General features: G+C 43.0%; 1 protein-coding gene and 1 long non-coding RNA gene across 6 annotated transcripts in view; one reads left to right on the plus strand and one right to left on the minus strand.

The window, feature by feature from the left end:
* Positions 1–21,377, plus strand: part of ptprub (protein tyrosine phosphatase receptor type Ub) — a 237,349-nt gene that overhangs the window by 37,647 nt on the left and 178,325 nt on the right. The gene's annotated exons all lie outside the window — the stretch shown is intronic.
* The window catches only part of LOC133500404 (uncharacterized), a 36,522-nt gene that overhangs the window by 11,605 nt on the left and 3,540 nt on the right, over positions 1–21,377 (minus strand). Inside the window, exons 1-3 of one of the 4 annotated variants that reach the window (XR_009794882.1) lie at positions 11,575–13,573; positions 9,148–9,579; positions 6,495–6,633 (exon numbers count right to left, since the gene is read on the minus strand). This is a non-coding gene — a long non-coding RNA (uncharacterized LOC133500404). Of the gene's footprint in view, positions 1–5,524; positions 6,634–8,919; positions 9,580–11,574; positions 13,574–21,377 lie in introns of those variants that run through there. The other 3 variants (XR_009794881.1, XR_009794880.1, XR_009794879.1) reach the window with 3 other exon arrangements.

Raw genomic sequence — 21,377 nt, forward strand, 5'->3', positions numbered from 1 at the left:
TGGCATTGCATTTTATTTGGATTTTTAGGGGGGCCGCTTCCTATTGCTTGTTATTTTGATTTAAACTAAATGTTGGAAAAAAAAAAAAATACAGAAGGGCAAAGCTTTGTGGTCAACCCCAGCTTGCTCCTCTTTCCATTTAAACTGTTTAAACAGTTTATGAAATTTGTGGCCGGCGTCACTTAATTTGTGTCTGTAGCCAATCTTTTCAGCGTTCTGCTGAGATGATTTTGTTGTCGACTGTTTATGATATTATTGATTCATTCAAATTGCAACTTAGGTTTCCAAGAGCCTCAATTAACATCTGGATTCAGATCCCAGGATTCGAAAAACTCGTACATTGGAGTCCACACGCAATACAGTTCTGAGTACATTCCTTACCGTAAGACAGATACGTCCTTCTATCCATTTTCTGTACTGCTTATCCTCACTACGGTAACTGCCGAGCTGAAGCCTATCCTATCCCAGATATCTTCGAGTAAGAGGCGGAGTACAACCGGAACTGGTGGCCAGCCAATGGCCGGGCACATGTAAACAAACAACCGTTCGCATTCAGATTTGCACGTACTGGCAATTTAGAGCAAGGGTCACCAACGCGGTGCCCGCGGGCCAATAATAGTTCGCGAGGACCATGTCAGGCGCCCGCGAGGTATGTTCTAAAAATACCGTAGGCCACAAATGACTTTTAATTCAGAGTCTGCCTTGCTTACGTGAATTAAAATTCTAAAATACCTGTCATGTCATTTACCACAATAAATTAAAACAAAAACATTTTATGTACGTGAAATGAACCGAGTCTGAAATTTGCCGCAAACGGATCACGTAACCCCTCATAAGAGCCTCAGCCTCAGAAAGTTTCCTGAGCCCTGATTTAGAATCTTCAGTCAACCAACCGCGCACGTTTTGGGTATATGGGAGGAAACCGGAGTACCCGGCCGGCACGGACAGAATATCCAAACTCCCGATTTGCCAGATGCGCTCACCAGTTGTCCGCCGTCCCGCCAATCTAGATCCAAAAAGGAAAAAAGAAGTTGTCAACCCCAGCTTGCTGTCTTTCCATTTAAACGGTGAACAGTTGATGAAATTTCTGGCCGGTGTCACTTCATTTGTGTCTGTAGGCAATCTTTTTAGCGTTCTGCTGAGATGATTTTGTCGTCTACTTTTATGATGTTATTGATTTTATTCAAATTGCAGCTCAGGTTTCGACAGAACCATGGCGTCCTCTGTCTCTTCCTCTTTCTCTCTCTCTCTCACTGATGTTCAAATTGCTTTCCTCCACTCTTATGGCAACTGCTTCCGATTTAGCGTGTTGACCTTAGTTGCTTTTTAACTATTGCGTTTGCATCAGCGCTGTTTAATAATCTACTTTGCTAGTTTTCTTCACACAGTCTGACTGAAGACCGCGTGTGATGAATAATTTATTTGAGTCAAAGATTTACTAATGGGTGGAACATCCTCAATGCATCCTAATGCAAGCAATCTGCCCTCAAATTAACCTTTGTAATTAATCATTTTTCATGGCTAACCATTATTTAGTTCTTAACTTTTATTAAAAAAAAAAAAAAAAGTGCAAATCACTGTGCTCCTGTAAACCCTGCAGGGAAGCAAGATTTTTTTGCCATAGATTTAAATGAATTTATGTAATTTATTAATTAAAACACACTCACTGCCATCGATGGCTTTAAAAGTCAGTTATTCATATTAACGTGGAGGGCTGGCCATGAATGACTTTTAAAAGGAGCTAAACTCTGAAGCAACAAATGGAAGATTATGTAAAATTCATGCACTCAAGGAGTTATGAGAATTATTATTTCTTTCCCCCATTAGACTGGTCATATTTGTCCCTAAAATGTTTTTACTCGCAGAAGCCGCAATCATTAGAAGTATCAAGTTAACAGTCGAGCTGCCTCTTTTTCTCTCAAACTTGTGTGACTGAATTTAAGATATGATGATCTGAACTCTGTTGGTAATTGTTGGAATTCATTTATGGACAAAATATGCCCAATTTAGTACATTTTTGGAATTGCTATGTTGTTGTACATTTTGGAATTTAAATGGTTTCGGGGAATGTGTAAGACTGTTATTGTTAGAATACTAAACAGAATTAAAAACATTGCTAACAATACAGCAAATGAAAGTTCCATCCATCCATTTTCTTACCCGCTTATCCTCACGAGGGTCACGGGGAGTGCTGGAGCCTATCCCAGCTGTCAACGGGCAGGAGGCGGGGTACACCGTGAACTGGTCGCCAGCCGATCGCAGGGCACATGGAGACAAACAGCCGCACTCAAAATCACACCTAGGGGCAATTTAGAGTCTCCAATTAATGTTGCATGTTTTGGGGATGTGGGAGGAAACCGGAGTGCCCGGAAATAAACCCACGCAGGCACGGGGAGAACATGCAAACTCCACAGTCGGGGCCAGGATCAAACCCGGGACCTCAGAACTGAGAGGCCAACACTTTTCAGCTGCACCACTGTGCCGCCACATTTGAAACCGGATTTAAAAATATACTAGATGTCACAGGGCATTTTTAAACAAGAAAGAAATTCTTTATTGCTCTTAACGTCTATAAAAGTGGGTCACGACAATCGGAAAATGTGGACCCCCACGTGGAGAACCACTGTCAGGGGCACGAGGCACGGGGCAAGACCCAAATGCAGGATTCCAAGACAAGGACATGATGTTAGGCGTGGTTTTATTCAAGATTGAGGTCACACACAGTGTAGCAGTCCGACAAGGCTGAGAGGCACAAAATCACACCTAGGGGCAATTTAGAGTGTACAAATTTTTTGCGATCTGGGAGGGAACCGGAGTGCCCGGAGAAAACCCACGCAGGCACGGGGAGAACACGCAAACTCCACACAGGCGAACCGGGGTCCTCGGAACTGTGAGGGCAACGCTTTACCAGCTGCTCCACCGTGCCGCCCAAATGAAAAGTTACTCGCTTTAAATAATAATTTGAATAAAAGTTGAAATAAAGTTGATGTACCGCCTGCTTCAATTTCTGGTGTTTTTTTTTTTTTTTTTTTTTTCTCGCTGACAAAACAACGGCAGACACTTTTAGTCCAGCCTCCTTCCCCAGTTGCAGGCAGATTCCTCCCGATCATTTTTTCATCAAGTTTACGGTGTCAAAAGCGGCCTTCGGTCCTGGCTCCAGGACGAATGCTCCACGCGCTTTTTTTTTTTTTTTTTTTTGCCACCCTTTCCCTTCGGTGCCCGCTCTTCACGCCAGCGCTCTTTAATGTGACGCTGATGCAAAGCGACGGACCACTGGCGCTCCTCTGACGTCCCCGTTCAGCGCCCTCTGCGTCCGCGCTCCAATTTACCGCCTTTGCATTCCATTTGCTTAGCTAGAGGCTTGCGAGCCTCACCCCCTCCCTCACCCCCCCACGCCCGCCCCCTCCGTCGTCCCTCCGCTCCTGCAGCGCTGCTGCTGCTGCTGGAATGCGGGAGCCAGCGCTGCAGCTGATGTGCTTTGGCGAGTCGTGTGAAGCGAGGTACAGTGCGTAATTATGTTGTCAGAGGACATCATGATGGAAATGTCTCAGTCCCAGACATCGCTTTGAAACGCGCCATCCTTCAACGTTGGCGCTCTCCCACGCTTTCGTTTTGTGCTCGTTTGCCTCCCGAAAGGTCTCGTTTGTGAAATTTCCGTTTTGCGCAGCGAGCAAGGCGTATTTTATTGTATCTTTTTAACATTCAACGGGTTCACCCTGGGTTAAAGCACATTGTGACGTTGAGGCGAGCATTCTTTTTATATCGCGCACCTATTCTGCAGTAATTAACCTTTTACAGATAACCCTCACAAACGTAGTGAACATTTTAATTTGTGCCACTGTTGCTTCTAATATGAAGGATGTGGAGATATGCTACATTTTCGCTGAACTCTTAAAAAAAGAAGTTGAAGTTTGAAATCGCTGTTGTGTTCAAGCATTGTTTGGCATTAAGATTTTAAATATAATAACCAAAAAAAAAAGCAAAAACGCTATTACAAGAAAGGGTTGATAGAGAAAACGGTTGAGGATTGATGAAAGTGGTTCAAAATATCTTTAAAATTGAGAAGTTAATGTTCATCTTGAAACAAGACAAGATTGAGAGACATTGGGAAAACTGGACAAAATATGCCATAACATCAAAAGATGTCACTACATAATGTGAAATCAAGTTTATCTTAATTTTGTTCATTGGTTCCCACCACTTATTGTTGTTGTTGTCGTCGTTATTACTATTATTATCCTTCCTTTATCTTAGCATGTTGTGCAGTGCAATTTTTTTTCTTTTTTAAAAGTCACAAGTATTGCATCTTGTCTTGTTGTCATAACCGGTATCACCCAAGCGTTCCAATACCGAGAAAATTTGAAACCTAAAACATTTTTTGAAACGAATATGTAAATCATTGTACATAGTTTTTGGGACATTTGTTGTAAGGTGGTTTGAGGTGGTATCATTTTTCTTCTTTTTTTTTTTTGACTACCATGATTATTGTTATTGTTTTCCCTTTAAGGTTAATTTCTTTGCTCACATACGGGTATGAACTTGCTTGAGGATGACCGACGAGATCAGATAATTGGAGATGAGAGAAATTCTGTCATTTATTATTTTTAACCTTACCCCACTGTTAATGAATGTAAATTAATTGTATTTTTTTCTTTCTTTCTCCCTTTCTTCCCTTCTTTTATTTTCTTTCTTTCTTTCTCTGTATATAAAAGTGTGGAAAAAACAAATGATATAAAAATGAGATTTAAAATATTAGGGGAAACGATGTCTGAGGGAGCTAATTGGCCTTGAGAACAACAAACAGTTGCAATTTCCATATTTTTTGGTCACCGGCTAATAACTTTCATATGAGCATTTTCTTTTCCCCAAATGATGACAAATATCTCAAGGTTTCTGTGGAAGACGTGCCACTCCCGGGATATGAATTATTAGGAGAAACAAAATAGACGACTCCTGGATTTGGTTCTAATAGCCGCTATTAGCATCTGGATTCAGATCCAAGAATTCAAAATATCCGTACATGGGAGTCCGCACACAATACAGTTCTGAGTACATTCCTTCCTGTAAGACAGATACATCCATCCATCCATCCATCCATCCATCCATTTACTGTACTGCTTATCCTCATTACGGTGACGACCATACTGAAGCCTTGTCGCAGCTATCTTTGCGTACACCCTGAACTGGTCGCCAGCCAGTGGCCGGGCACACGTAAACAAACCATTCGCACTCAGATTTGCACCTACTGGCAATTTAGAGTCTTCGGTTAACCTACCACACAGTTTTGGGGATATGGGAAGAAACCGGAGTAGCCGGAGAAAACCCACTCAGACACTGACAGAATATCCAAGCTCAATTTTTTTTTTCCAGATGTGCTGACCAGTTGTCCACCGTCCCGCCGATCCAGATCCAAACAGGAAAAAATTAAGCGTACCAGCAGGGAGCTTCTCGTATTTACGGTGGATGGAAAAAAAATATGTAAAAATATCAAGTGTTGAAAGTAGAAGAAAAAAAAACCCAGATCTCCTGTGGTATTGCCACCTTTAATTTTCCCAGTAAGAGGTGAAAAAGTTCTTGATCCAGACTTTGTACTCAGTTTACTTTAGCTGTGTAATTAGGCGGTCGCAGTCACAGCATGAGAGGCCAAATGACTAATCAGACCATGTCAGCATGTTATGTTTGCTAGAAATTTTTTTCGAAATGTGCAGTTGATTATGCACACTTGATGAAAAATACAGTGTGTGGCAATTTAATTGTCTTTAAACAGTTATAGGAAAAACATACTGGACTTGACTGTATTTCTTTTTTTTTTTTTTAAACGTTTTTGCAAACATTTGCCTTTGAATGCGGCGAAAGCCTTTGACGCTATCAAATATGTTTTGGCAGCATTGCTGTATGTACGTATGACATAGAGACATCAGATTTGACGTACAAACTTTACAAAGGTGACTTTTCCGACCGAAAGAAGATACTCCCTGATTAACAAAAAGTTACAAATAGAGGCTTCCTCTTTTATGTAATAGAAATTGTAATAAAGTCTTTCATCGACATCACGCGGTGCTTTATCTTCACGTGGTAAGCCCCAACTTGAGCGGCGATAAAGCGAGTTCGCTTCGATAAAGAAGTCACGGCTCAGCGTGTAAGTGGAATTGTCGCACGCCTGTAGCGCTCCCCAATCACTTCGGTGCTCGATTCTCAGCAAGTGAGTGCTGGCAGCCATCTGTGGCTTCGTAACCTCCAGTAACCTCCGCGCAGCTCCCGCGACTGTGTCTGAACACAGCGAGATTTCCTTTTTATTTTTCGGTGCTCTTTGTCATTGAAAATAGAAACTGGAGTGACTAGGCATGAGATTATGTGAGTTTTATGATGCGGGGATTAGGAATAATCGAGGCAAAGATGGAGCATTTTGTACATTTACAACGGCAAAGGGGGGGAAAAAATGGCAAGAGTACCAAAAATGTTTACCAGGAAAAAAATCAAATTTTGCTTCTTACTTAATCCTGTGGACCTCTGTGAAAATTTTGCTGGCACCAAATCATCCATCCATCGATTTTCTGAGCTGCTTATCCTCACAAGGGTCGCAAGTGTGCCGTATCCGATCCCAGCTAACTTCGAGCAGGAGTGAACCAGTTGCTAGCCAATCACAGGGCACATAGGAAAAAAAAACCCAAGCATTTAAAAAAAGATAAGATGAGAAATATGGAAAATCTATTGCAATAAATAAATTTGTTAAATAAGCAATCATTTCATCATTGGGAGGCAGAATCTCACGCTTTTATCTACACATCCGATCATTCAAAACCGAACGATCCGACAAACTGCACTGGTGGCTTGTCGCAACAGCACATCTTCTGGTTTCGTACCAAATCCGTTGCGTCGTATTATATTCTTTTAAACGTGCACACTGACATCCTGGAATGGTCGCTTCCCTAGGAAAGGACCATTTAAAGGTGAAACTGACCAAGAGAGGACAGGCGAGCTGAGGGACGAAAAGGTCGTCGCTGCATCGTTTTCCCACGATTACGATGGAACATTTATTTGTCCGTGGCTGCTCAAATGCAAAGAGACGCGTTCTGGGTGGAGTTGAAGTCTATTCTTCGCGTCTCACGTCCCCCTCCCCAAAAAAGGCCAAGCATTTAATCATCAAGCCTTTATTGAACGTCATTCCCTTTCATAACCAGATACTCCATTTTGGACAAAAGCGATGATCAAGAACGTCTGGCTTATTAACAAGGGAAAATGTACATTTTCTGCTGGTCAGAATTGGCTGTTTGTAATTCTCCCGGACGTACATGTATGGCTCCAAACAAAGGCGGACAAAATGGAAATGCAGATTTGTTCCAAGTGCTCGCAATCTGTCCGACTCAATTGAATCCTGTCTAATCACCTCAAACAAGGCCTATTGTTCTCCACTCCATCTCAGTGGGTCAAACACGGGCCCTCTAATCCATTTCAATCCCCTCCTTTTGTCTTCTCGCATACAGCATATAGATTAGGGATGGGCTTTTGACTCTTTTTTTTGGGGGGGGGGTGGGACTGTAAAAACGAATGAGACGTTTTTTGATGGGATGAAGCACATTCATATTTTTTTTTTTTTTAAATGGAATGAAAGAATCTTTGAACGTTCTGAACAATTCCAAGTCTCATTTGGAAGCTTGCCATCGCGTACTCTATAGATGTAGCTAATCTTCTCACAGATGGCATCACGGTACTTAGACTGCAAACCAGTTGAGACCACATCAGCTGTGCCTCTCCTTCCTAAATATAAATTAATCAATGGATAGAAGTATTAAGGCACCTGGCCACTGTCTACACCGCACTGGAATCAAATATGAAAAATTCTGCAAACTATTGATCAGCTTCTCTTTCCAAAGTGTCAGAACATGTCCGCATGACCTCGTTGCAGGTCATGCCGCAGAAAAGGACCTTCCCCAAACCTGTTCCCACAAAAGTCTTTCTTTAAGACTACTACTACTTTAAAGGGCCACTGTCATGAAATGCATGATTTTTTTAGTATGTTATTAATGGAAAAAACGGCAGCCATGTGTTTTGTCACCACAAAACATGATTTTGACGTATACAGCTTTTTAGAACTCCTGCCATGAAAATCCTCTCAGGGATTTGTTGTCGAGAAGAAGCAGGAAGTGACGTAAAGGACAGAAGCGCCCTCAAGTGGACTCGTTTCTTTCCATTAGTTTTACCTCCGGGAAGGTAGCTCGTTGTTCCTTCGTGTTAGCCAAAATGCCGGCTCGTTGGATTGCTGGACATTGCTTGAATACTCGGGAGGATGGATTTACCCTTCATAAGTTTCCAAGAGACAGGTGCAGAGGACGAGAGCTTCGTGGGTTCCAAATTACAGGTAGGTTTGTATACAGCTACTAAAAAAAAATAATAGTTTGGGGCGGACCACGTAATCCATCTCTCATAACGTAACAAAAGATCCGCGTATGAAATGTGTCGATGTGCTGCGTCGCTCCGCCAGCGAAGGCTGCGCATCGGGCTCGCCGGCGGCGGCGGCTCTGAAGAACCCAGCACCAATGCCTCACTCAGCCCCAGTAAAGCGCCCCGACTCGACAGTGTTGTTCATCGCGTACTGCGGCGGCTATGAACAAGCCACTAAAGCAGCACGGCTTGGCTCCATTATAAGCCACTACGGCGGATTGGACGGGGAGGCGGTTTGGCCGTGATCGCATATCATCTGAATATGGCTCGAAACAATAGTGCAATATTGCCCCGGTAACTTCACTCGGTTGTGTTCTCCTTTTCGCAAAGAGCTTCCGTGTCAGAAGGGGTGCGTCCGTCTCCCATAGTTAGGGTGCACCGCGTGTTTTCATTGCGGAACGTCCGGGTGACGTCACGGGCAGAGGATGCAGCCAATATGGCGACCGCTTGGATGTCGTAGAATGACACTTCCGCAACTTTGCTCCGGCTCACATTTATTTTTTCGTATAGACATTGAAGTAAATAATATTACGTGTATTTTTCATTACAATATCTATTTTATGTTTATAGGGATGACACTTGACCTTTAAGACGTTCCACAAATCAGTAACAGTACCACAAAAGTGGCGGCATTAAAGAGTGAAAGAGTTTTACACCCCATTTACTCCCGAAGAACGGATGGCGAATGAAGTAGAGGTTTTGTACCGTGACAGCTGGACCGACGACTATTATATGTGCCGATCTTTCCTCGGACCGAGCGTGGAGGCACATCTTCGTGTGTTTTGCGGGATGTCTATTCCTATTTCCCGGCTTGTCCATCTTTGTCATGAGTGACGGCTCGTCTGCCGCTCCTCAGCGTGACACACGTCGTGGTTTAATTCTTCGAGACAGCGGGACAGGCCCGTACGCAGCCGCGTGCATGCACGACGGACCGCGGGAGAAGTCACTTGGCAGTCGCCGCGGTGATACTGATGCGGCACACCGCCCGACCGGGCAGGTGGCAGCTGGACCAGGGAGTTGGCCGCAGGAGGCAGAGGACCACGTGGCGATGAGGGTTGCCCAGATGCCGTCCGACGACAAGGTGGGCATTGACAGATGCCCGCTCGCATGCTGAAGATGCCAAATGAGAAGAGCTCGCTAGAAAAGTCAAATAGAAATAGAAAAGTCGTGGAATTCGGAATGGGAACAAATTGTTTGCAAAACTACACAGCAGACGTCAAGACTTAAACTCGCGTTCCTGAAATGGATTCTGTATTGCCCGAGAGATTTCTGTGCTCAGTTGAGACCGCCGGAAGCATCTGTTTGTTTTACAGCACGTTCACAGAATTCCACGCCTGTTTGCGTTGTTGATATTCAGATTGGCCGTCGTTCCGATATCTCCTCTCTGGATAGTTTTTGTGCACAAATCCAGCTGCATTAGCAGCTTGTCTATAGTCACACAATTTGGAAACTTGGGTGGTCCTTGATTTCTTTGTCATGCACCCACACTTGCCCACCCCTCCCCCCCATTACTTTCTTCCGAGATTTGGAAAAACACTCTCGTGATTTTCTTCACAGTGCAGTCCAATTGATGATTGTCATGAACATTTTTACATGCACCGCATAACCTTTTTTTTTTTTAAACTTGGCGCGTCGCGAGGATTACAAACGTTTTAATGCAATTAGCACGCGTACTATTCGAGGTAAGAACGCGTTTCACGTCACACTGCTTGTTGGTGAATACTTGTGTTTTCTAACACAGGACAATATGCTCCACATACCTGGCACGAAAAGGGGACAAATTGCATCCCTTTGCATTCTCCGTAATCTAAATCTAGTTTTCGCATATCTTAAAAGGCAAAATGCACAATGGACCTTTCCAATGGCGATCTGGAGCTACGCCCCCTTAGCCATGTGCCACATGCCTCCAAAACGGCGATTGGACAGAACAGGTTTGAAGTGGATTCTCTGTCGCGTATTCCAGATAATATTGTGGTGTGATTTTTGCCAAATGCGTCAGACTCGTCCAAAAGAGTTCTACAGAGAGGTCTCAACTATTTCAAGCAAGGACATGTACACGGAGTTAAGATTTTGGACGGAGCAGGACGCAATGTCAGAGTTACGTTGAAATCTTGGCGATCGATGCAAAAAAAAAAAAAAAAAAAAAAAACGTCTCACAAACTTCATATTGAAATCCAACAGGATAAAATAGTGGAATCGTACTGCGCACGTAAAGCAGGGTGAGTACTTTTTACTCGGAAAGATCACGAGTAATATCATTGTAGTCTTTATAAGTGAGTGGGTGTATTCATTTGACTTGGCTCGTAATGGAACCCAGTGCTCTGTCTTAAAAGTCTGATGTGACAAATCGGCAGCTTGACATTTCTCATGCATGACGTGGCGCATTTACGTACCACTAACCCGACTCTTGGGGATAAAACATGACACACTTCATTCGGCAGGTCAGTGATACACTAACAAAGTGAAAGTTGTTCTCCTCCACTGATAATAATTCAATCAAACTCCGAGAAGATACTCCTACTTGATATTGTCCACGTTTAGTTGTACGTTCGGTCTTCCGCAAGCCTTAAACCATTTATGGGCAGGGTGGCAATTTTTTGCCTTATTGAGATAAAAGTCATCTAAACGGGCTGCAATCAAGGAAATAACACTTTTTTTTCGTTTAACGCATAAAACAAAGGGCAAAAAAAGATGTACCCTCTCGCGGGTAGCGTCCCAAAACTGGGACGTGTATGTTATCAGTTCTGTGAAGTGGTACATACTAGAGATATGTTTATTAATCAATTCTTATTCTAGAACGACACTTTCGCATTATTAATACTGATGGATTAGCATTTTGAAGACAAACTTGGTTGCAGGTCAGGAAGGAAAGGGAAATAACTCTGTGCTAACTTTGTCCGACGGGTTATCCTCTCCTGATACCAAATTATGGCTTCAGATTAAAACACTTCAATATTTCGATATACTGAAGGATATAATGCGTGAAAATCACGATGTCCCCAAAATGGGGACGAGGATGTTATCAGTTCTGTGAAGTGGTACATACGAGAGAGATGTTATATAGAACGACACTTCCGCATTAATAATACTGATGGATTAGCATTTTGAAGACAAACTTGGTTGCATACTGACCTTTCTCCCTTTCTTCTCTCGGAAAACGCTCCATGTGTACTTGAGGCAGCCATGTTGGGTCAGGAAGGAAAGGGAAATAACTCTGTGCTAACTTTGACCGACGGGTTATCCTCTCCTGATGCCAAATTATGGCTTCAGATTAAAACACTTCAATATTTTGATATACTGAAGGATATAATGCGTGAAAATCACGATGTCCCCAAAATGGGACGCTGCCCACGAATTAATCCATCGTAGACACTTTGTCGACCGTGTTTTAGGCTTTGGAAAACGAATCAAGCGAGCCCCTTGCAACTCGTTATTGCACGTTCCCCAAGCGCTTCTGAGGACCGTTTTCTTTCGTAACATTAGCTTTTCCGAGCGCACGCTACTGACAACCAGCATTGCTTGTGGGATAATATGGTGAAAGGGGCGTGTCAAGCCAGGGGCTAAGACAATGCAGCTATCTGATTGGCTGTTATTGTCGGAGTGATTGACAGGTCGGAAAGGTCCATCAACATAATAAGTCTTTGCTAGTTGGTATATGGTTGTTAGTGTTGTCCATTGTGCATGTACAGTATTTTCACCACAAGTGAAGTGGATATGTGTTGGAATTATACACGCATATGCTAAGGTTTACTGTTATCCCAATTGACTCATACTGATATGCAAATAAAATTGACATTTGGTAATACTCCTCATGCCCCGCATCATTCGCTTCAGTATTTGACGTCGCCGTGGCCGGTGGTGCAAATTATTCACGGAAAAGTTGCATAATTAAACTGCCAAAAGTTGGCACGTCGAAGCACATCAGTCCGTCTGTATAAACAAATAATTACCCAGCACATTGTTGATTCATAGAATGAAACATTAAATCAGATGCTCCTGTCTACAAGCCGCGTTTCTGAGAAACAGACGATGTACGACATTGAAAATGAAAAACAGTCGTTTCTATTATGCGAATAAATTCTCGCCGTCGTGAATTGCATTCCAAAGAGTCGTTTTGAGCGTCAACACGGCAGAGTCCCACAAACGCGATCATCGATAGCAGACCGCATGATTGTATGTCACCGTCAGGAAAGTTTTTGCCCTCTAAACAGGCACACATAAAGGATTGTTTTCCTTGTATTTGCATTTCTATTATTGCGAATGGCACCCTTAACTCCAGGAATGAATTTTTGTCGAGCAAAAAATAAAAAAAAAAGTGCCAGATTATTTCAGACGTGCCACACAGCAGACCGTTAAACGTGACATTTAGTTATCAAAGGAAAGGGTGTTATTTGTTGCGTCACTACTAACCTTGCACAAGAAAAAGGGAAAGGAAAATAAACCTACCCACAACAGTGATAAAAGGTGTGCAGAAATGAATGGATATTAGTCAGCGAGGGTGCCCTTTAAAGGTTTCATCCATCCAGCCATCCATTTTCTTAGCCGCGTATCCTCACAAGGGTCACGGGGCGTGCTGGAGCCTAACCCAGCTGTCAACGGGCAGGAGAAGGGGTACACCCTGAACCGGTTGCAGGGCACATCGAGACAAACAATCGCACTCACAATCACACCTAGGGGCAATTTAGAGTGTCAAGTTTCAGAGCAACATATGCTGCCATCCAAGCAACATCTTTTCCAGGGATGTTATTTCAGCAAAACAATGTAATTTCTGCGTGTCTTATAAAGTGTGTGTACCAGACCGAATGTTGCATGTTTTTGGGATGTGGGAAGAAACTGGGGCGGCACAGTGGATCCGCACTCACAATCACACCTCGGGGCAATTTAGAGTGTCCAATTAATGTTGCATGTTTTTGGGGTGTGGGAGGAAATCGGAGTGCCCGGAGGAAATCCACGCAAGCACAGGGAGAACACGCAAACTCCAGCTGGCGGGGTCGGGATCAAACCTGGGACCTCAGAACTGTGCTTTTTAGGTGCTCCACCGTGCTGCCCCTTTAAAGGTTTCTTCCAGACAAATTTTTTTTTTTTTAAATATTTGTTGAAAATATTTGTTCAATTGTGTATTCTTATAACCTTTTACAATATATGTGTGTGTGTGTGTGTGTGTGTGTGGTGTGTATTATATATATATATATAATACATTGTCCTACTACCGGTGGCACAGTGGTGCAAATGTAGAGCGTTGGCCTCACAGTTCAGAGGACTGGGTTTCAAATCCCGACCCCGCCTTTGTGGACTTTGCATGTTTCTGTGGGTTTTCTCTGGGCACTCTGTTTTCGTCCCCCATCCCAAAAACACAAATAAATTGTAGTGATTGCGACTGTTGTCTGTCTTTATGTGCCCTACGATTGGCTGGCAACCAGTTCAGGGTGTGCCCCTCCTCCTACCCGTTGACAGCTGGGATAGGCTCCAGCACTCTCGCGACCCCCGTGAGGATAAGTGGCTCGGAAAATGGATGGATGGATGTCTGACTGCCTTTTGGCGTCACAATCGTAGAGCCCTTATTAACTCTACGGGCTATTTATTTTTAAGTAACTTTTCTATTTCTCAACTATTGTAATCGTTAAGGAACTTGTGTCCTTGCTAGAGCTGTCAAAGTGTTAATTCATGATTAATCACGAAAAATAGCCCATTAATCATGTATTAAACCGATTTAATGACACAATTTATGCTCCTTTTATATTGGAAATGAGTGCAGATTGCTCTCAGGTCATTGATCAGGTCATGATTGTTTTTTGCCGTTTCAGAGTTAAGCGAGGAGACTCGGATTGTTGTGCTTGGTGGCTTCCAATTTTTGCTTCCACGTCATCCTGGTGGTACTTTCTAAAAAAATGAACTCGGGAATTCTGACTATGTAGTGCAGCCCTGAAGTCTCTCTTCATCGAAGCACAACATTTAAAATACCGCCTCAAAGTTAAGTCTGGTACTATATTAATCACGATTAGAGTATTTTCCGGACTATCGTCGTGTTTTTTTTTCATAGTTTTGGCCAGGGGTGTGCGACTTATTCTCCAGAGCGACTTGTATGTGAAATTATTAACACATTATTACATCCATCCATTTTTCTAGTCGCTTATCTGTAATTTTCACACTGACAACCTTAAGACGGCGCGCTAGGCCCGTGTATCTGATGACGCATGGAGAGCACAACTTCCGGGGGAATCCGCCATGGAACTTTCCGGGAAATCATTGGATGGCTCGACAAAGTATGGGCTTCCGTGACACCAAAACCATCCTGTCAGGATTCAGAAAGGCTGGAATAAGCGAGTTGTAACTGCCACTGACGATGAGCCTGAAGGTAGCGACGTAGAAGAGGAAGCGGCACGTCGTCTACCTCTGGAGTTGGCGGACTTGTTTTGAAGCGACGCAGAGGATGAAGATTTCATTACATTTTAGTTACTGGACATTTGCAGTGACATGGATAGTTTTGGTAAACTTCTTCGTATGTGATTTATGCTATAGTTATCGGAATAACTCTTAATATTATGTTTAATACCAGGCGCATTCTCAGTTCTGTCATGTAATGTAAACATACCATTCAGCCTGTTGTTGCCTCTATTTTTATTTTAGATTGTTCGTCATTTAAATTTTAAATGACATGTCCGTTCTTGGTGTTATATTTTTATCAAATAAATTTCCCCCAAAATTCGACTTGTACTCCAGTGCGACTCAAATAGGTTTTTATCTTCGTCTTTATAAATTTCATGGGTGTTGCGACTTGTACTCTGGAACGATGTGTAGTCCAGAAAATACGCTAATCAAAATTTCAAAGTGATCTTAAAGGGGAAATCCAGTGCTTTGCATGAACAATGTATCCAATAGGTCATGGAATATGTACCCTACTTTGACAAAGTGATGTTAAATGCGCTCTCATTTAATAGTGTTTTGAGAAGATTTTTATCGACAATTACGAATTTTCAGGGGCGCCGCCATTTTCGCGAGTCACATGACCTACGCGGGCGTATGTAACGTGTGCCGTGTCATTCCAAACGCAGGATTACATGGGACACAGTTATGCCCAGCGCCGATTTCTCACATTTATCCTCATCTGATGAAGAAATAGCAGTATCGGATGATCGGGAAGACGGAGGAATACTTCCATACAGATTTTGAACCTGTGGCTGTAATTAATGTTGAATATTCTGATGGTTCTTCGGGCGGAAGGACGAGGAGTCTGACGAGCGAGCTCCGGCGGCGGGCTGCGAGGCGAGCTTCCAGGCGGAGGAGGCCGTTAGCCCCGGACGCTGAAGCTAGGCTAAAGGTCTCCGCCATCACTGTAGCTCGGCTAAAGGCCTCGGCGGTGCGCGAGCAGAGATTCGACGTCCAGGGGAGGCCGTGAGCCGACTTTCTCAAAACAGCCTTAAATAAGAGAGGATTTAACATAACAATTTTCAAAATAAGGTACATATTCCATGACCTATTGGATACACTATTCATGCATAGTACTGGATTTCCTTTTTAATCTATTTTTCAAAGATGTATTGATCGGCATCCCTCGCCCTTGCATACACATACAGGAGGTCCTAAACAATGATTCCATACAGTACGTGGTCTGCGGCATGCGTCCAAGTGGGAGCATGAATATTTGAGTTTTCCATAAAAAATCCATACGGTAGTATCTAGCATGTGATTGGCTGGCGACCAGTTCAGGGTTCAGGTTCAGGGTGAGGGATAAGCGGTCCAGAAAATGGATGGCTGGATGAAATTACAGTGTTGTGGTTATGTTGGCCATTCATGTATGAATAATAGACGCATTGCTCTCTTTGAATACGAAAGTGATAGCCTGGTAGTGATACCATTTTTCTAATATGATGCAACTTATGGCTCGTTGCCCGGTTACTGAGCCTTAAACCATCTTAAGTGCAATAACTGGTCCAGTAAAGCCTGTCAGTATTTGTTCAGGCGCTAGCATAAATATGATTTCCGTCCAAAAAGGGAGGAAATTGGAAACTACGCACGCCATTTTACTTTGCGTGAATGAAAACAAGGTGCGATCGTTTGACATGGTTTGATTTTGTTATTGTCTGCATTTCCCGTCGAGAGGGTTCAGAAACAAAACAGCCGGGGGACGATTTTAAACGGACCGCCGATCAAATAGGCCGCCGCTTTAAATCAAATGTGATGAAAGCGCACCCTCACAATCCTGATTATTAGCTGCTCACTCAGTCAGAAAATGGGCTGTTAGAAAGATTCACAAATTAAAAGTCGGGCTGCTTTTCAAATATTCACAGGTTCAGCAGATGCTTCACTTCTGGTTAGAACCTTGGCTGGTGAGGAGAAAATCAGAAAATCTTCCTGGCAAATACTTTTTCGTATTTTTATTTTTTTTTTTATACAAATGTTGAAAGAATGTCAGATACAAATCAGCGTCGGTACTTTTGCAACAGGTTAACAGCGTTTGCGGCGGCGATGGTCACGAAAGATCGCCTCTTTTACTCGACTCAATATGACAAAGTGGATGCAGATCAGGGATTAGATAAATTGATGTGATTCGTCCTGTTTGCCAGAAGTCTTTCTCCTCAGAAAAGTTTTGAGGATTCGCTCCAACTAGCAAGTAGTCAGCCTTGAGAGCAATGAGCCAAAAGTGTTACTTTTAAGTTGTGTTTTCCAGATAGGATTGAAAGATGACTTCATATCTTGCTCCTTTTAAAGTGAGGCGTCTTTGTTGGAGGTGCGGTCGTCGGTGACATTTTATTGTGCGGCTGCTTGATTTCCCTGAAAAACTGTCCATGCGTCCAATTTCCAAGCCCCTTATCCTCACAAGGATTGCGGGAGTGCCGGAGCCCATCCCAGCTTTTTTTTTTTTTTTTTTTTTTTTTTTTTTTTGCCAAAACAGTGGCTTTAACCACATGAGCCAAGCTGCTTTTTTTTTTTTTATTCTTTTTAAATGTGTGAAATCAGAGTATGTGTGTGCCCTTTGTGTAGTCTTTTTTTATTGATGCTAACCATGTTTTGTCATGTATTCATCACTGGAACATAAGCTTTTGCACCAACTCGCCGCTCTGCCTCTCTCGCATTATTTGATCCCTAAATGTGGGTTGGCGAAATTGAAAGGCTGCAGGTGGTGGAATCAACATTTGGCTGGCTCCGTATTTAGCGGAATTGACATGCAGCTGAGTTGCCAAGCTGCTTTGGGATAGATATGTGCTTTAGTGGGGTTGATAAGCACCCGTTGTTTGCTTTTTGTTTTTGTACGAGTTGGAATGGAAGAGGCAGCTTGATCAAGTTGCCGAGTCAAAGGCAGATGACTCATGTCAAGCGTGAGCCGGTTCCATAAATTTGAGTACAGTTAAAGCTAGGGCCAATTCCTGAAGGGAAAAACAGCATTTCGGGGAAGAAAGAAATGGAGACTTTTCCCCATCAGTGTTCGCCACAAAACTAGGTAAAAAAACGCACTTCCTAAAATATTAAAGCAATCCAGCCTGTGTCATGCATGACATCCCCAATGCCGCAATCCATCCATTTTCTTAGCCACTTATCCTCACAAGGGTTGCGGGGAGTGCTGGAGGCTCTCCCAGCTGTCAACAGGCAGGAGGCGGGGTACACCCTGACCTGGTCGCCAGCCAATCGCAGGGCACATAAAGACAAACAACCACACTCACAATCACACCTAGGGGCAATTTAGAGTGTCCTAATTAATGTTGCATGTTTTTGGGATGTGGGAAGAAACCGGAATGCCTACCTGGAGAAAACCCACGCAGGCACGGCGAGAACATGCAAACTCCACACAGGCGGGTCCGGGATAGAACCCGGGACCTCAGAACTGTGAGGCCAACGCTTTACCAGCTGAGCCCACCGTGCCCAATGCGGCAATGTTAAACTTAATTAACATTTTACTGAATACATTTCTTCTGCAATTGTTACATTAGTAGTTAAATGCCATTATTTAAAATAGAACATAAAAGAAATGAACAAATGTGGGATCTATTAGCATCAGCGATGGTCATCATGTTCAAATAATTGGTCAGCTCGCTTTAAAAAAAAAAAAAAAAATCGACCAATGGGTTGTTTTCACGTGACGTCACCCGTTGTGCTGCCTCGAACGGCGGCCATTTTTGATCCCTGAGCTCCGTTACTCATACATAGGCAAGGTGGACGACATTATGTTTCCAACTGCATTTATTGAAGACGCGACTGACAGCGCATCAAGCCCAGACTGACTATTAGGCTACCTGGCATACACACATCATGGGACTCAGGACTGCGTCACAAAACCGCAGTATTGTGCCCTTGATCTTTTACTGTATGTGACGGAAATCACGAAGGAGGAGCATTTACCTGTATGCTAACACGAAAAACAAAAGGTGGTGGAGTATAATTTTTTAATATTGAGGCAAACCCTATTTATTCCATTAATTTTTAAAAAAGTAAAACCTGTATATTAGTTCACCCCAAGCAAAGTGAAATGTTGATTATTTGTTTAAAATTTGGTGACAATGGCAGAAAGACAAAGAATAAACAAATCTGGTATCTCACAAAATTCTCGAATCTTTCAAGTAACTAACAAAAAAAACGATCTTAACTGTTATGTTGGCCTTCTGAAAAGAGTATCAATTAAGCTAGTTAGCTTAGCTCGGCGACACATCGGCACAATGGAGGTTGAGATAGGGCAGCGTGATAGCGACGTCGGGCAATCGTCCACAAAGCCGAGTCTCCGTGAAGCACAGAGCCGCGGAACCTCCAAAGTCTTTCGTCGGAAGCGTTAGACCAGCGATTTCCAACCTTTGTCGAGCTAAGGCACATATTTTACAATTGGAAAAATCCCGCGGCACACCAAAAATGGATTGATTAATTACTTTATGTCCTTTCTGCCATCTGATAGAAGAGGATTTTTTTTGTGTTCACTGGCATAAATAGATGAATAAAAATACATTATTTCTTGGAATAAATGTTTTTTTTTTTTTTTTGAGCAATTACATAAAATTGGATAACTTCCCAAGGCACACGTGAAGGGCGCTCACGGCACACGAATGTAGCCCGGGACACTGTTTGGGAATCACCGCGTTAGACGATGACCCCGCTTACGCAGCCGGACTTGTGTACCGCATCGCGAGGCTTTGTAGAACGCGCCGACGAGTAACTCTGGAAGAAGCTTCGGCGAATTGGCGATAGTTGTCGAAAAAAATCAGAAGAAAAGTTAGAAAAAGGCTCTCTGATGGTTACCAAGTCCTCTCCTGCGTTCTTGAGTCCGGAGACGCCCGCGAAACACAAACAGTAACCGAGAGTATTCCGTAGACCTCCACACTGGGTACACGTTAGGGCGGCGCGCAGCGCTGTGTGGCTAATTCAGCAAAAAATGTGACGTCAGTAAAAACAAACAATAGTTTCCTTATGTGCACTACTCATCTGTAACCAGCAGAGGCGCTACTAATTCTGTCTTAAATGAGTCACCATGACATCACTGATGCAATGTGCTGCAAAGAAGACAACCTTTATTCTGTTCTAACTCTTCATTACCCCAACACGGGTCTGGCGTTGAAACCAAAGATCAGAATATTTACAGAGCACTAAGCGTCATTAAAAATGTAACGTCGCACTGCAATATGCTAATTAATCAAATAAATTATTCACGATTCCCCTGGTCGATCAAAGTGATATTTGAATTCCATTGTACTACTTTGAAGACGTTGGCTTCCTTTACGCTTATTCAAAGGTGTTAAAGACAATTTTTTTTTCTGGAATAGGTCATACGGGATTCAGGCTCGCCGGACCGATAGGAGGTCCCAGAACCTTGTCGAGACGCTCAATCTGGGACCCAAGACAGCCTGATAGACGAATAAAGCGAGGGAATCAAATATCGGCACACAGCCACAGCCACACAACCACTGAAAGATCCGCAGGTGGCAGTGACTCAGCAGTTTTGCGTTTATCGTTTGGAAAAAGACAAACCCCGGATGTGGGGTGAAAAAATGTTTACCGTGGATTTTTGTTTTACATGACTCTCAATTAAATTTAAACTATGTATTTGTAGGTAGTGTTAAGCTACTCACAAGGCCGAGATCCAGCATAAATCATCATAAGGCCATGATGTATTAGCGTCACCGTATAAACATATTGGAAGAAGTCACATTTTCTGCCCAGAATATTATTCAAACTGCTCAAAGAATTTATATTTCACTTTGCTTTTAAAAATGGTATGACATTCACTAACTTGGACTACGTGGATGATTCAAGACGTCGCACCCCCACTTCACAGGCTTTTGAAAAAGGACGTTTCTCAATATTTGGTTCTTTTTTTTTTGGTCACATAATGAGCCATGTTGGAAAAGAAAAAAAGGCTTTCTTTTTGGCTATTTTATTTGAATACTTTTCAATTTTTCATCAACTCGCCCTAGAAGCATTTAGAGTCAGTAAAGTTTGAAGCATGCGCGGCTTGTTGTTGTGTATGTCAAGCGCCTCTTGTACACAGACTCTACAGCCGCACACTGGATAATGTGCCCCCCCCTGCTTTGAAAATGAGGTTTGCAAATTGGATCCTTTGTAAAAGTATTTCCGCATATTTCACTCGCTCTCGAAATTTGCGAAGGTTTGTAAAAAGGCAGTCTTTTGAACTGAAACAGATGTTGGAAAACTGAACCTCTCGACGTGCTAATTAAATGGATTTGTGGATTGGGCTTTGGATTTTCTGTTGTGGTCACGATCCACCTCTATCTCATCTGCGAGTGGGAAGACGGAACAAAAAGTCCGTCTCTCTTTCCAACTCTCGGTGAATGTTAAGTAGAAACCACCATTTACACCTCCCCAAGAAAATACAACCACTCGAAATAAACCAAGCTTTTGGAAAAAGAAACAGGATGATTAAAAACTAACTTCTTATCAGCGATGGGATTGCTCACTCGCCATAGCCAAAGCCCCCAGGAACAGAAATATGGAATAAT

The sequence above is a fragment of the Syngnathoides biaculeatus genome, chromosome 5, assembly GCF_019802595.1.
Source record: "Syngnathoides biaculeatus isolate LvHL_M chromosome 5, ASM1980259v1, whole genome shotgun sequence".
NCBI classification, from domain to species: Eukaryota; Metazoa; Chordata; class Actinopteri; order Syngnathiformes; family Syngnathidae; genus Syngnathoides; species Syngnathoides biaculeatus.